At 43.1% G+C, this 14,903-nt stretch overlaps 1 long non-coding RNA gene across 2 annotated transcripts in view; it reads left to right on the top strand.

Annotated features, from left to right (window-relative positions):
* Positions 1-14,903, top strand: part of LOC116088040 — a 64,760-nt gene that overhangs the window by 43,189 nt on the left and 6,668 nt on the right. The window contains exon 3 of one of the 2 annotated variants that reach the window (XR_004117745.1): positions 9,925-10,136. The exons of the other annotated variant lie outside the window; for it this stretch is intronic. This is a non-coding gene — a long non-coding RNA (uncharacterized LOC116088040). The remainder of the gene's footprint in view (positions 1-9,924; positions 10,137-14,903) is intronic. 2 annotated transcript variants of the gene reach the window in all.

Genomic DNA, 14,903 nt, shown 5'->3' with positions numbered 1-14,903 from the left:
TCTAGAGAGGGGCTACAGAGAAGTACATCATCTACATAAAGTATAACCTTAGATTTAGGGAGAGACAAAGAGAGTAAGTCAGAAGCCAGGACCTGACCAAATAGATGTGGACTATACCGGAATCCCTGAGTCAGAACAGTCCAGGTAAGTTGGGTAGAAAAGTGAGTATCAGGATCTGTCCAGGTAAAGGCAAATATGTTCTGTGACTGGGCATCTAGAGGGATAGAGAAAAATGCATCCTTGAGATCTAGGACTGAGAAATGGGAAGTTCCCGAGGGGATAGTGGAAAGAAGTGTATAAGGCTTAGCCACAACACAATAGAGGGGAACCACTATAGAATTAATGTACCTAAGGTCTTGAACCAGGTGATAGGTGCCATTAGGTTTCTTAACTGCTAGTATATAGGTGTTAGAGGGGGAAGAGGTGGGGCGAAGGTGTTTTTTCCTTAAGAGGTCAGAAATGATAGGCTTAAGTACCCTGAGGCTCTGGAGAGAGAGAAGGTGTTGAGCTTGGTTGCTGTACCTGGTAGTGTCCAGTAACTGGATGACAACAGAATAGTGTTTAGCAACAGAGGGGTTCCGGATGTCCCAAACTTGGGGATCTACCTGAGAAGCTGGTAAAGGAAACAACATGGTAGTGTTAGTAGGTTGTCTGGCTAGAAGAAGGAGCAGAGGAACTGTTGGCAAGCTTGGGTTTAGGTGAATGAGAGAAATAAAGGAAATAAAGGCTCCCAACTTAGCTAAAAGATCCCTTCCCAATAAGGGGACAGGCCATGCCGGCACTACCAAAAGTGAATGGGTGAGAGGTACACCCCTAAAATTGCAACTAAGTGGTGGGTTCTGGTGAGGACGGTAAGGTTGACATGACAGGAAAATGTGATCTGGTGAGGAAGGTAAGGTTGTCCTCCTACCCTGATGACAGGAAAGCATGAAGGGGAAGCAGGTCCCCAAAACCCTGTCAGGAACCGAGTAAGTGGCCCCAGTGTCCAAGAGGAAGGAGATGGGTCATCCACATACCATGAAGGCTACCCAGAGCTCCCTGCTAGTGATGGCTGTGGTCTGGTTGAGAGAGCTCAGACCTCATCAGTTGGCTATAGCTAAGCCTAGGAGATTGGCTGGAGCATTACTTGGGAGTGATATCCCTCTGACATGGACAATGTGAGGGCAGTGTCCCACCTGATGGCACCTAGGACATGGCCCCCTTTGCTTGTGTGAGGTAGGGCAAGCCCTCACCCAGTGACTTTGTTGATCACATCTATAGCAGGGGCCTACTGGTCTGTGAGCCTTAGAAGACCAGGAGTCGGGGGTAGTAGCTGAGAGTGGTTGGACAGTTCTTGCCAGCATGAAGTATTTTTGTTTTGGGGCTTTCTCATCTCTCTCATGGTACACCTTGAAGGCAAGCGCCAAGACTTCTGCCTGTGGAATTAGGGACCCCTTTCCAACCACCTAAGTTTAGCTTTTATGTCAGGGTAGCTCTAGGGAAAAAATAGGTCATCAGAAATTGTTTACTTTCTGGGTTTTCAGGGTCCAGATTAGTGTATTGCAATAATGCCTTTGTGATCTAAAAATCTAAAAATTGAGGTAGGTTTTCCTGTTTGTTCTGGACAACTTCTTGGAGTTTTTCAAAATTTACTGGCTTTAAGGCTGCCTTTCTTAGGCTGGCCAGAAGGCAAGTTACAAATTTATCTCTGGCTAAAATAAAATGTGGAATTATAATTCCATTGGGGATCCTGGTCAGGAACTGCCTCAGATCCAACTGGATATGTTCTGTCTGTTTGATGAATTTTGTCTGCATGTGTTCTTGGTTCTTCCCAAACTCACCTGTGTTCATCAGGAAGAAAATTATTAGTAAGGATCATGTGTACATCATGGGAAGTCAAGCTATAAGATTGAGTAATATATTGGAACTCTTTAATAAAGGTGGAGGAGATATAGGAACCCAGTCTGCTTTCTGTTTGAGAAAGTTCAGTCAACAAGAAAGGTACATGCACTCTGACAAGACTGTCCACTCCAGCAACTTCCCTTAGAGGAAGGACTGATGCTGGGTCAGGTGTCCCTGGGGGAGAAGGACATGGGGTTTTGGATGTGGCCTTAGAGCGCATGACAGGAGGGGTAAAAATTGGTGCCAATGCAGGGCGACCTGAAGCTGGCATAGGAGGAGGGGAAGAGTCTGGAGAGATTGAGCTAGTAGGCTCTGGGACATCCTGGTGAGAAGGAGAAACTGAGGTGGCAATTTGGGTTTTCAGAGGGGTGGAAACAGGTCTGTGGTGGAAGAGAGGCAGCTTGTTAGCTGGATCAAGGGTTGTAGGGTCATCTAGTAGAAGTCGTGCAGGTTTCATGGCTAAGAGAAGTTGGGTTTTGGAACAAGCAGAGTGCATAGAGGGGTGGGAGCGAAGGTAGATGAATGCCTGGACATAGGGAACCTCTCTCCATTTACCAGACTGCTGGCAATATGTATGAAGATTCCTTAAAATAATTGGATCTAGTGTGCCATTAGGTGGTGTCTTAGAGCTATTATGTAGCGGGTACTGAATTCAGACCTTATTGCAGAGATGTACTAGTTTTGATGCCTTCAAGTCAGGCACTAACTTTAGAGATTTGAGATTTTCCAAGAGACATCCCAGTGCATATGGGGATATGTTCGAAGACAATTTAACACCCATTGGCTGATGGGGATGTTACTGAGCTATTTGTACTGGTGTCCTGAGAAGAGTTCAGTAATGGGTTACAAGTGTATAGCCAGGCTTGATTGTTCAGGTTGTCACTGAATATCCAGCAAAGTCCTGGACTTGCCAAAAAGCAGTCCAACCTAGACCTATGAATTCCAGAATGGCTTCAAGAGCCTGAGAGGTTGATTATGAACCATTTTCGAGAAGAGATGTCATCCAAGGGTCTAAGGCTAGGAGGTTGGTTATAAGGACCAGGGCATTGAAATGCCAACCCCTTAGCCCCAAAAAGAAGGCTGGTCAGTCCCTATCTGGACATTTAGGTTCCCTCCTGCCAATTGGAGAAACACCTTACCCATGTTCGTGGGCTTTTGCTATCTGGTAGCAGGAAACGTGGTATGGTTGGTGTGGTCCCATCTGACTGTGTAACCCATGTGGCAGAGGCTAGCCACGGTGGTACAGATCACGTGGTAGAAGTCTGTGAGTTGCTCAGCAGTGGGTGGTGGTGGTCTGCAGCAGCAGTGGAAATCCCCATGGTGCAGCAGTGGTGGCAGGTGGTTGTGGCTGCAGTACATGTGGCGCTGTTACAGCTGATCCTTTAGGGTCATGCTCATTAGCACTGGTGGCTGCCTGAACGCTTCAGCTCTCCTGGGTAACAATTCCCGGGTTTCGGCACCAATGTTGTGTTAGAATCATGGCTCGCATCCAGACAGACCACACCAGGCCAAAGCAATTCCACGTGGTAGAGGTTTATTGTGGATGAAGATGGCAAAGTTGGCAGCAAAGAAGAGGGGAAGAGAGAGAAAGGGAGGTCAGAGGGGTCTGCCTTGGACAGTGGATAGTGATGTAGCTGCTGGCAGGTAAAGGTGGGAGGTGAGCCAAGTGGATCCTGGGAATGTATGTCAGTTGCCTTGGCTAGAAATGTGCAGGTTGATGTCACCTAGGTGTGATGTCACTTGGTTTGGAGCCAATCCTGACACCAACACAATACATTTTACTTTATGAGCTGAAAATGACACTTTATGGGGCAAGGGTGGGATGCTATGATTAAAATGGTTTGTTTGACAAGGATCACTGTTGCTTTGGTTACTATTCAGTGTCAATTTGACTGGGTTTAGGATCACATAGGAAACAGTCCTTTGGAACATCTGAGGACATTTTCTGAGAGTTTTTACTGAGAAGGAAGACCATCCTGAATGTGCATGTCATAATTTTATGATCTTGGATTCTGGGATGGGAAAAGACAGTGAGCTGAGCACCAGCCTTCATCTCTCTATGTAGATAGAGTGTCATATGCCACCCCATGTTCCTACTGCTGTGCCTTCCCCACCAGTCTTCATCTCTCTATGGAGATAGAATGTCACATGCCGCCCCATGTTCCTGCTGCTGTGCCTTTCCCACTATGATGTACCTTCAAACTGTGAGCCAAAATAAACCCAACATCCCTTATACTACGTCCTGCCAGGCATTTGGTCACAACAATTAAAATGATAATCAATTCAGGCCTTGTGTCTGATAAAGCCTCTGTCTTCGTCAGTATTATAGTACTGTGAAAAGACATGATCACAGCAATTCTTACAGTGAAAAGCATTTAACTGCAAGTGTGTTTACAGTTTCAGAGGTTTAGTCCATTATCCACGTGTCAGGGAGTGTGGAGGGAGGCATGTAGACAGATATGGTAGCTGAGAGTTTTACATCTAGATCCACAGGCAACAGGAAGAGAGAAGCCACTGGACCTGGAGAGAGCTTTGGCTTTTGAAACCTCAAAACTACCCCCAGTCCCCAATGACATACTTCCTCCACAGAAGGACACATCTACTTCAACAAGGCCACCCCTTCTAATCCTTTCAGATAGTTCTACTTCCTGGAAACCAAGTGTTCAAATCTGTGAGCCTGTGGGGCATTCTTATTCAAGCTATCACACCCTTAAATGATTATTAAGTATGAAAATGAACTATGTTACTTTGACTATTCTATGAAAGAGAAGGTTAGCATTTGGAAACTATCAATCAAATCACAGCCACGCTATGCAGCTGGAGGGACAGCAGTGCAATGCTACATCTCCAGCTGGCTTTGCTTCTTTGTACTGTGGTCTTTCTTTGCAGACTGCACTTTCAAAGCTGCTTTGGGCAAGCGTAGGAGAGTTTCTGTGCTGCACAGCTTCTGTTTCAATATCACTACAAATTCCTTAGAAAACTTTAGCAATTTTAACTTTTTTGTTTCCCAATACATACCTAAATGGCTTGAAAGTTAAGCAATGGTGGACAGTTAGCCATCACCTCTAAATGAAGAATAGTGAATTTACAGGAAAGAAGAGTTGGTTAATGGTGAACAGGAATATGAGAGCCCTTGATAGAAGCTCTCACCGTGGGGTTATATGTGAGATGCTACACTTCTAAATGTAAGGCAATTTACTTCCTTTTTCCTTTTTCTTTTTCTATTTTTGTGTCTTTGATACAGGGTTTCTCTGTGTAACCCTGGCTGCCCTTGAACTCAGAGATCTATTTGCCTCTGCCTCCTCAGTGCTGGAATTACAGGCATGCACTACCACACCAGGATTTTAGTGCCATTTCTTATCTCTGTACTGAAAATAGGCATTAGTAAGATGGCAGAAGTAAGTTGCTACTGTTAGTAATGGGATGAGACATGAAACACTGAGCACATATTCATAAAGTTATCTATTTATTGGAGAAAGAAAATTTGGGTTATTTATATTTTAGAGAAACAGATTTTAAACATTGTCCTGTATTTCTTTAATACTTAAATATACATATGTTTAAGTAACTTTTGCTTTTAAATGAGTGAATACTATCAAATCCCAAGTAATAACACTACCTGTCAGTCTGTCTATCTGCCTATCTATTATCTATCTCTTCTTCTTGTCTGAAGAGAAAGAATTATTCTTAAAATATCATGAGCATCTACTTGGTTCATTATATAAAGCATGGTAACACACATTATTAAAAATAATATTTGAATCTCCCATAGTCCCATTTTAGGAATCACTGCTATACACTAAACATCATATTTTGGCAGAACAATTTGATGGTTTGTATGCAAAGATAGTTTTTATCAGGAGCTACATATTCGTGCTTATTCTGGACTCAGAAAGGGGTTTGTCTGAAAATAGGAGCTACTAATTGGGTCCTCTTACTGTCTCTAGGCTGTTGGAGCAAATGAGAGTAAGTTGACTAAATTGTAAACTATCTATCTATTGTTGAGCTGTCACAGGGTGAGTCTGAAGAGGGGCCACTTAACTCATAAATCATAGGATGTTTTATGTTTTGAAATAGAGTAGGAGTTTTGTAGGAAGTTTCTTTTATTTATTTTTATTTTATCTTTTTCCATTTATTTTTTTTTTTATAATCTTTTTTTACAGTCCAGACGTTATCCTCCTCCTGGTCTACACTCTGACTCTTCCACATACCATATTTCCCATTCCCCAGACCCTATCTCCAAGAGATACCCCCACCCCACCCCATCCCACCAGACCTCCCCACTGGGACCTCCATTTTCTTGAGGGTTAGGTGCATCTTTTCTGACTGAGGTCAGACCAGGCAGTCCTCTGCTGTAGATGTGTTGGGGCCTCATATTAGCTGGTGTATGCTGCCTGGCTGGTTGCTCAGTGTCTGAGAGATCTCGGGGGTCCAGGTTAGTAGAGACTGCTGGTCTTCTTTTAAATTGCCCTCCTCTTCAACTTCTTCCAGCTTTACCCTAACTCAACCACAGGGGTCAGCAGCATCTGTCCATTGGTTGGGTGTAAATATCTGCGTCTGACTTTAGCTGCTTGTTGTGTCTCTCAGAGGGCAGTCATGATAAGCCCCTTTTTGTGAGCACAACATAACATTAGTAATAGTGTCAGGCCTTGGGGCTTCCCCTTGAGCTGGATCCCAATTCGGGCCTGTCACTAGACCTCCTTTTCCACAGGCTCTTCTCCATTTTTGTCTCTGCTGTTCTTTCAGACAAGAACAATTCCAGGTTAGAGTTTTTGGCTGTGGGATGGCAACCTCATCCCTCACTTGAGGGATGGAGGTGGGCTCTACAAGTTCCCTCTCCCAACTCTAGTGCATTTTCATCTAAGGTCCCTCCCTCTGAGTCCTGAGAGTCTCTCTCCTTCCAGGTCTCTGGTATATTCTAGAGGGTCCTCTGTATTTCTGTTTCCATTCTTTCTGCTGGCCCTCAGGGCTTCAGTACTATTCCCCCCAAACCCAATACTTGATAATGTTCTGCTCTTCCCCTCCCTGTCCCCTTTCCCACCCAGATTTCCCCCCTCCATCCCTCCTCCTGTGGTTGATTGCTTTCTTCTCCCTCCCAAGTGTAACTGAGGCATCCTCACTTGGGCTCTTCGGCTTGTTAACCTTGAGGCCTATGGATTGTATCCTGGGTATTCTGTACTTTTATGGCTAATATCCACTTATTAATGAATACATACCATGCGTGTCATTTTGGGTCTGAGTTACCTCACTCAGGATATTTTCTAGTTTCATCCATTTGCCTGCAAAACTCATGGTGTCCTCTTTCTTAATAGCTGAGTAGTATTCCGTTGTGTAAATGAACCACATTTTCAGTATCCATTCTTCTGTTGTGGGACATCTGGGTCATTTCCAGCTTCTGATTTTCACAAATAAGGCCAGCATGAACATAGTGGGACCCATGCCCCTGTGGCATGGTGGGGCATCTTTTGGGTATATACCCAAGAATGGTATAGCTGTATCTTCAGGTAGATCTATTACTAATTTTATGAGGAACCTCCACATTGATTTCCAGAGTGGTAGTACCAGTTGGCAATCCCACCATCAATGGAGGAATGTTCCTGTTTCTCCACATCCTTGCCAACATGTGCTGTCACTTGAGGTTTTGATCTTAACCATTCTGATTGTTTTAATGTAGAATTTCAGGGTCATTTTGATTTGCATTTCCTTGATAACTAAGGGCTTTGAACATTTCTTTAGGTGCTTCTCAGCTATATGAGACTCCTCTGTTGTGAATTCTGTGTTTAGTTCTATTCCCCGTTTTTGATTGGGTGGTTTGGTTTCTTGGTGGTTAGCTTTTTGAGTTATTTATATATTTTGGATATTAGCCCTCTATTGGATATGGGGTTAGTGGAGATATTTCTCAATCTGTAGGTTTATTGGCAACCAACAGATTAGGAAAAGATCCTTACCAATCCTATATCCAATAGAGGGCTAATATCCAATATATACAAGGAACTCAAGAAAGTAGAAGTAGACTCCAGAGAATGAAATAACCCTATTAAAAATGGGGTACAGAGCTAAACGAAGAATTCTCAACTGAGGAATACCGAATGGCTGAGAAGCACCTAAAGAAATGTTCAACATCCTTAGTCATCAGGGAAATGCAAATCACAACAACCCTGAGATTCCACCTCATACCAGTCAGAATGGCTAAGATCAAAAACTCAGGTGATAGCAGATGCTGGTGGGATTGCAAGCTGGTACAACCACTCTGAAAATCAGTTTGGCAGTTCCTCAGAATATTGGACATAGTACTACCAGAGGACACAGCTATACCTAGAAGATGCTCCAACATGTAATAAGGACACATGCTCCACTATGTTCATAGGAGCCTTATTTATAATATCCAGAAACTGGAAACAACCCAGATATCCCTCATCAGAGGAATAGATACAGAAAATGTGGTACATGTACACAATGGCGTACTACTCAGCTATTAAAAACAAGGAATTTATGAAATTCTTAGGGAAATGGATGGATCTGGAGAATATCATCCTGAATGAGGTAACCCAATCACAAGAATACACATGGTATGCACTCTCTGATAAGTGGCTATTAGCCCAGAAGATTAGAATACACAAAGTATAATCCACAAACTATAAGAAACTCAAGAAGAAGGAAGAGCAAAGTGTGGATACTTCGTTCCTTCTTAGAAGGGGGAACAAAATACCCAATGGAAAGAGTTGCAGAGACAAACTATGGAGCAGAGACTAAAAGAAGGACAATCAGAGATTGTTCCATCTGGGAATCCTTCCCATATTCAATCATCATACCCAGACACTATTGTGGATGCCAGCAAGTGCTGGCTGACAGGAGCCTGATATAGCTGTCTCCTGAGAGGCTCTTCCAGTGCCCAACTAATACAGAAGTAGAGGCTCACAGCCATCCATTGGACTGAGCACAGGTTCCCCAGTAGAGGAGCTAGAGAAAGGACCCAAGGAGCTGAAGGGTTTGCAGCCCTTTAGGACGACAACAGTATGAACTAACTAGTACTCTCAGAGTTCCCAGGGAATAAACCACCAACCAAAGAGTACACATGGTGGGAATCATGGCAACAGCAGCATAGGTAGTGGAGGATGGCCTAGTCAGTCATCAATGGGAGGAGAAGTCCTTAACCCTGTGAAGGTTCTATGCTCCAGTGTAGGGAAATGCTAGGGCCATGAAGCAGGAGAGGGTGGGTTGGTAAGCAGGGGATGGGGGAGGGAACAGGTTTTTTTTTTTTTTTTTTTCTGGAGGGGAGACTAGGAAAGGAGATATCATTTGAAATGTAAATAAAGAAAAGATCTAATAAAAACAATAAAAACTAATAATATTAATCCTAAAAACAAATCTGTAGGTTTATTTATTTACTTTTAATAATGAAGATAGTAATTTCATTCTTTAAGGCTTTAACCATTCAGGCCACAGCAGATACCTGGGGTATTTATTGTCTATTGTAAGAGTTCTAAGCCTGAAATAACAGATATAAAGACATTTTTAAATTTATCATGGATGAGCAGTAGAATCAAACACGATATAGTAAGAACCATTGTGAAAGATGATTGACAAAGATCTTCAATATATAGAGTAAATAAAATTACTAGTGAAGAAAAAAGTAAAAAGAGGCTATTAGCTTGAGAATGAGGGAACAAGAGAGGGGGTTGAGGGAGGATAGCTGGGAGTGGCTGGAGGCAGAAAAGGGAGGGGTAAGCAATGTAATTCTATTTCAGTTAAAAACATTAAAAAAAAAGAAATAAAAAAAGAGGAAGTCTTCCTAGAGTAAGACCTTGAGAACATTAATACGTTTGCAACGACGTTAACCATATTCTAGTCTTCTCAGTTTCAAGTCTCTCTAGAAAAGAATAATGGAGAGGACAGCAGGACAGACATGGCCCTATGTCCTGGGAACATTTCTGAAAGGAAGTCACATTCTATCAGTTTCACAAAGGACTATGAATAACTCTGGCCTTAAGCACTATCTTAGTGAAATTTTGTTCACTTACTATCATAGCTCCATTTTTTCAGGTATTCCATCCCAATGGGAGGCTGGAGAGAAGGCACAGATGTTAAGAACACCTGGGGTCTTGCAGAAGCTCCATTGTTTGGTTCCCAGCACTCACATCAGGATGCTTACACCTCCAGGGCAGTGGATGCCCTTTCCTGGCCTTCACAGACTCTGGTACATTGCTTGCTACCTTACCAAAACTTGGGTCAACGACCCAGACCCTGGGAGTCAGGTAAATGTCAAAAGCAGACTCGTTTATTGCAGGAACTGGGCAAACCTTTATACCCTCACCCAGCATCTCATTTGCTCTCATGGAGCCAGATGTGGGTGGTGCTATCTCTTTCTTATTGGCTTGCCTAATCACCTGTTCCAGTGTTAGCAGTCTTTAGCCATGCCAGCAGATTCTACATTGGCACAGGGAGGAAGTATCAGCAGTGCCAGCATTGGTACTGGGCCTGGTTGGCTCAGTTCCTCCCACTCTGGTATATAGCATCATGTTCACACAGGCAAGCACATACACACAAAATAAATGCCATCAATAAGTTTTCTTTGTAAAAGATTTTGTATGGATGTCCAGATTGCATTGTTTATGTATTACAGTCTGGTTATTTTTTTTCCTCATTTTATTTTCTGTGTATGATGTTTTGCCTGCATGTATATCCATGAACCTCATACATGCAGTGCCAAGGAAGACAGAAGAGGTTTTTGGGTTGTTTGGGACTGGATTGAAAAATGGTTGTGAGCTGCCATGTGGGTGCTGGGAATCCCATCCAGAACCTCTGGAAGGTCAGCTAGCTCTTTTAAATTCTAAGCCACTACTAGGTATAAGTTGTGTTGGCTTTACACAAGAGCAAGACGCTCTACCATTCTATACTGCAGTAAGCAGTGAAAGGGCTTTTATTTAATTTAAAATTATTTTGATATTATATATAATTACATTATTATCACTTCCCTTCTTTTTTCCCTCAATTGTCTAGGTCACTTTCAAATTCATGACCTCTTTTTTTTTAGTTGTTATTGCATATGTATATTTTCCTATTCTTTAATTGTTTAATTTCTCAATACTAAGCCACATATATTGTATATGTATATATAATATAAAATATTTATAAAAGGGATATATATGTGAAATATACATATGTATGTATATACATATATATGTGTGTATATATATATATTTATATTCCTCTTCTCCTTTCTCTTCTCATCTCAGTCTCTTCTCCTCATCTCTCTTTCCTTGTTTACTTCTCTTCTATTTTTCCTCAGAAAAGGGCTGGCCTCCCAGGGTTATCAATCAAACATGGCATATCAAGTTGCAATACAACTAGGCACATCCCTTCATATTAAGACTGGACTAAACAACCCAGTAAGAGGAAAAGGGTATCAAAAGCAGAAAAAGGAGTCAGAGACAGTCCCTAATTCCATTGTTAGGAGTCCCACAAGAACACCAAGATACACAGCCATGACATATATTCAGAGGACCTAGTTCAGACCTATGCAAGCTGCCTGGTTGTTGGCTTAATTTCTGTGAGCCCCTATGAGCCCTGGTTGATTGATTGATTAATTGATTCTCTCTCTCTTTCTCTCTCTCTCTCTCTCTCTCTCTCTCTCTCTCTCTCTCTCTCTCTCTCTCTCTCTCTCTCTCTCTCTCTCTGTGTGTGTGTGTTTGTCTGTGTAAATGTCCTTTTTTTTTGGTGTCCTTGATCCCTCTGGTTTCTACAACCCTTTCTCTTCTTTTCTACAGGATTCTAAGCTCTGCATAATGTTTGTCTGTGGGTCTCTGCATCTGCTCCCATCAGTCACTGGATGATGCCTTTCTGATGAGTTTGAAGTTTATTTAATCAGATAGTAGAATAATAACACCATACACTTCTTAAGTCCATTTGCTTGGAAAATCTTTTTGCAACCCTTTACTCTGATGTAATGCCTATCTTTGATGGTGTGTTGTGTTTTTTGTGTGCATCAGAAAGTTGTATCCTGTTTTTGTTTCCATTCTGTTAGCCCCTGTCTTTTTAGTGAAGAATTGAGTCTATTGACATTGAGAGATATTAATGAGCAATGAAAGTTAATTACTGTTATTGTATTGCTGTTGGTAATTTGTGTGTGTGTGTGTGTGTGTGTGTGTGTGTGTGTATGTGTATTTCTTTCTCTTGGTTTTGCTGGTGTGATTTTTCCCTGTGTTTTCATGGGTGTAGGTAATCTCTTTGGGTTGGAGATTTCTTTCTAATACCTTCTGTAGCCAGATATGCCCCACCCCAATTACCTGGGAGCAGCAAGGTAGCCAAGCCCACTATAAAAGGAGCTGCTTGGCCCCTTCTCTCTCTCTTAAGCTCTTGCTCTTACTCTCACCTCACCTCTTGCGCCCTCTCCTCCCCTTCGCCTCCCCCTCTCTCCATGTGGCCACGGCCAGTCTCTACTTTTCTATCTTTATTCTCTCTCTGTTTTTTTTTTTTTTTTTTTTTTTACAATAAAATACCTTAAAACCATGGACTGCTTCCTTTCATCTAGACTTGTCATGCTGGAACCATGGTGTTAGCATCAGGGCCTCTAAAGCCTGTGACGTCGCATGAGCAGGTCTCACAGACCTGTTGCCAGGGCAACAGCCACCATATTCCCAGAATCCATTGGGCTCACCTCCCACCTTTACTTGCAGCCACTACGTCAGAACCCATATATATATATATATATATATATATATATATATATATATATATATATGTGTGTGTGTGTGTGTGTGTGTATATGAACTACCACGTGAGCTGTGCCTTACCTGGTCTATCATGTGGGACTAGACTCTGCTCAGACCAACACCTACCCATTCAGTTTCATGTTTTCTATTTAGCAGTCTGCTATACAGACCCCTCCCCTTCTTCTTCTGTGCCAATTGTGGGCCGCTCCAAACGCCCCACATTGGCAGCTACCTTCACTCTTCCTGTCACCTGCTCTAAGGCTACAGCTAAATCTCCAAGTCCTTCCTCCCCAGAGACACCTGACCCAGCAGTGGTCCTACCTCTAAGGGAAGTTGCTGGAGTAGATGGTCTTGTCTGAGTACATGTTTCATTCTCGCTTAGTGAACTTTCCAAAATAGAAAACAGGCTGGGGTCCTATACTTCTAACTCTTCCAAATTTATTGAAGAGTTCCAATATATCACTCAATCTTACAGCTTGATTTTCCATGATGTTCATATGATTCTTACTAATAACTTACTTCCTGAGGAATGCAGATGAGTCTGGGAAGAGGCAAAAGTGCATGCAGATGGAGTCACCAAACAGACAGCACATACCCAGTTGGCTCTGAGACAGTGCCGGACCAGGATCCCCAGAGCAGAATTATAATTCTGCAGGTGGTATTTTAGCCATGGACAGGTTCATTACATGCCTTCTGGCCAGTTTTAGAAAAGCAGCCTTAAAGCCAGTAAATTTTGAAAAACTCCAAGAGGTTGTCCAGGACAAGCAGGCAAATCCATCTAATTTTTATAATGCCTTATGAAGAATTTATTACAGCATACCAATCTGGACCCTGAAAACCCAGAAGGTAAGCAACTTCTGATGACCTACTTCTTTTTCCAGAGCTTCTCTGACATAAGAGCTAAACTTAAAAAACTGAAGAGGGGACCCCTAACTACACAGGCAGAAGTCTTAGTGCTGGCCTACAAAGTGCGTCATGGGAGAGATGACAAAGTCCTCAAACAAAAATACCATATGCTGGCAAAGGCTTTCCAACCAGCCTCAGCCACTACCCTGGACTCATGGTCTCCTAAGACTCAGAGACCATCAGGTACCTGCTACGAATGTGGTAAAAAAGTCATTGGGCAAAAGTCTGCCCTGACTTCTACAAGCCAAGAGGGACATGCCCTAGGTGCCATCAAGAGGGACATTGGGCTGTTGATTGCCATCATGCTACGCAGAACAGAGGGACATCACTCCCAGATAACACTCCAACTAATCTCCTAGGCTTGACTATAGCCGACTGAGGAGGCCTGAGCTCCCCTGACCCGACCACTGCCATCACTAGCAGGGAGCCCCGGGTAGATATTGTGGTAAGTGGATGGCCCATCTCCTTCCTTTTGAAGACTGGAGCCACTTACTCGGTCCTGACAGAGTTTTGGGGACCCACTTCTCCTTGTTTTCCTATTGTTGGGGTAGGAGGACAACCTTACTTCCCTCTCCAGATCCCATCATTTAGTTGCATTTTTAGGGGTGTACCTCTCACCTTTTTGGTAATGCCACCATGCCCTGTCCCCTTATTGGGAAGGGATCTTCTAGTTAGGCTGGGAGCCTCTATTTCCTTTGCTCCCCACATTCACCTAAACCCAGGCTCACCAGCAGTTCCTCTGCTCCTTCTCCTAGCCAGACAACCTACTAACACTACCATGTTATTTCGTTACCAGCTTCTCAGGTAGATCTCCGAGTCTGGGATGTCCAGAACCCCATCTGTTGCTAAACACCATTCTCCAGTTGACATTCAGTTACTGGACTCTAACAGGTATATAACCCAAGCTCAATAGCCTCTCTCTCTCCAGAGCCCCAGGGGACTTAAGCCTGTTATTTCCAACCTCTTGAGAAAAAAACTCCTTTGCCCCACCTCTTCTCCCTTTACCACTCCCAAACTAGCAGTTAAGAAGCCTAATGGTAACTATGGCCTGGTTCAAGACCTCAGGTGCATTAATTCTGCAGTGGTTCTTCTCCATCCTGTTGTGGCTAACCCTTACACACTTCTTCCCACTATCCCCTCAGGGACTTCCCATTTCTCAGTCTTAGATCTCAAGGATGCATTCTTCTCTATCCCTCTAGATGCCCAGTCACAGAACATATTTGCCTTTACCTGGACAGATCCTGATACTCACTTTTCTACCCAACTTACCTGGACTCAGGGATTCCGGGATAGTCCACATCTATTTGGTCAGGTCCTGGCTTCTGACTTACTCTCTTTGTCTCTCCCTAAATCTAAGATTATACTTTATGTAGATGATGTACTTCTCTGTAGCCCCTCTCTAGA

Source organism: Mastomys coucha, unplaced genomic scaffold (assembly GCF_008632895.1).
Source record: "Mastomys coucha isolate ucsf_1 unplaced genomic scaffold, UCSF_Mcou_1 pScaffold14, whole genome shotgun sequence".
Lineage (NCBI taxonomy): Eukaryota > Metazoa > Chordata > Mammalia > Rodentia > Muridae > Mastomys > Mastomys coucha.
Note: the sequence above shows the minus strand (reverse complement) of the source record. Positions and strands in the feature narration are given on the sequence as shown.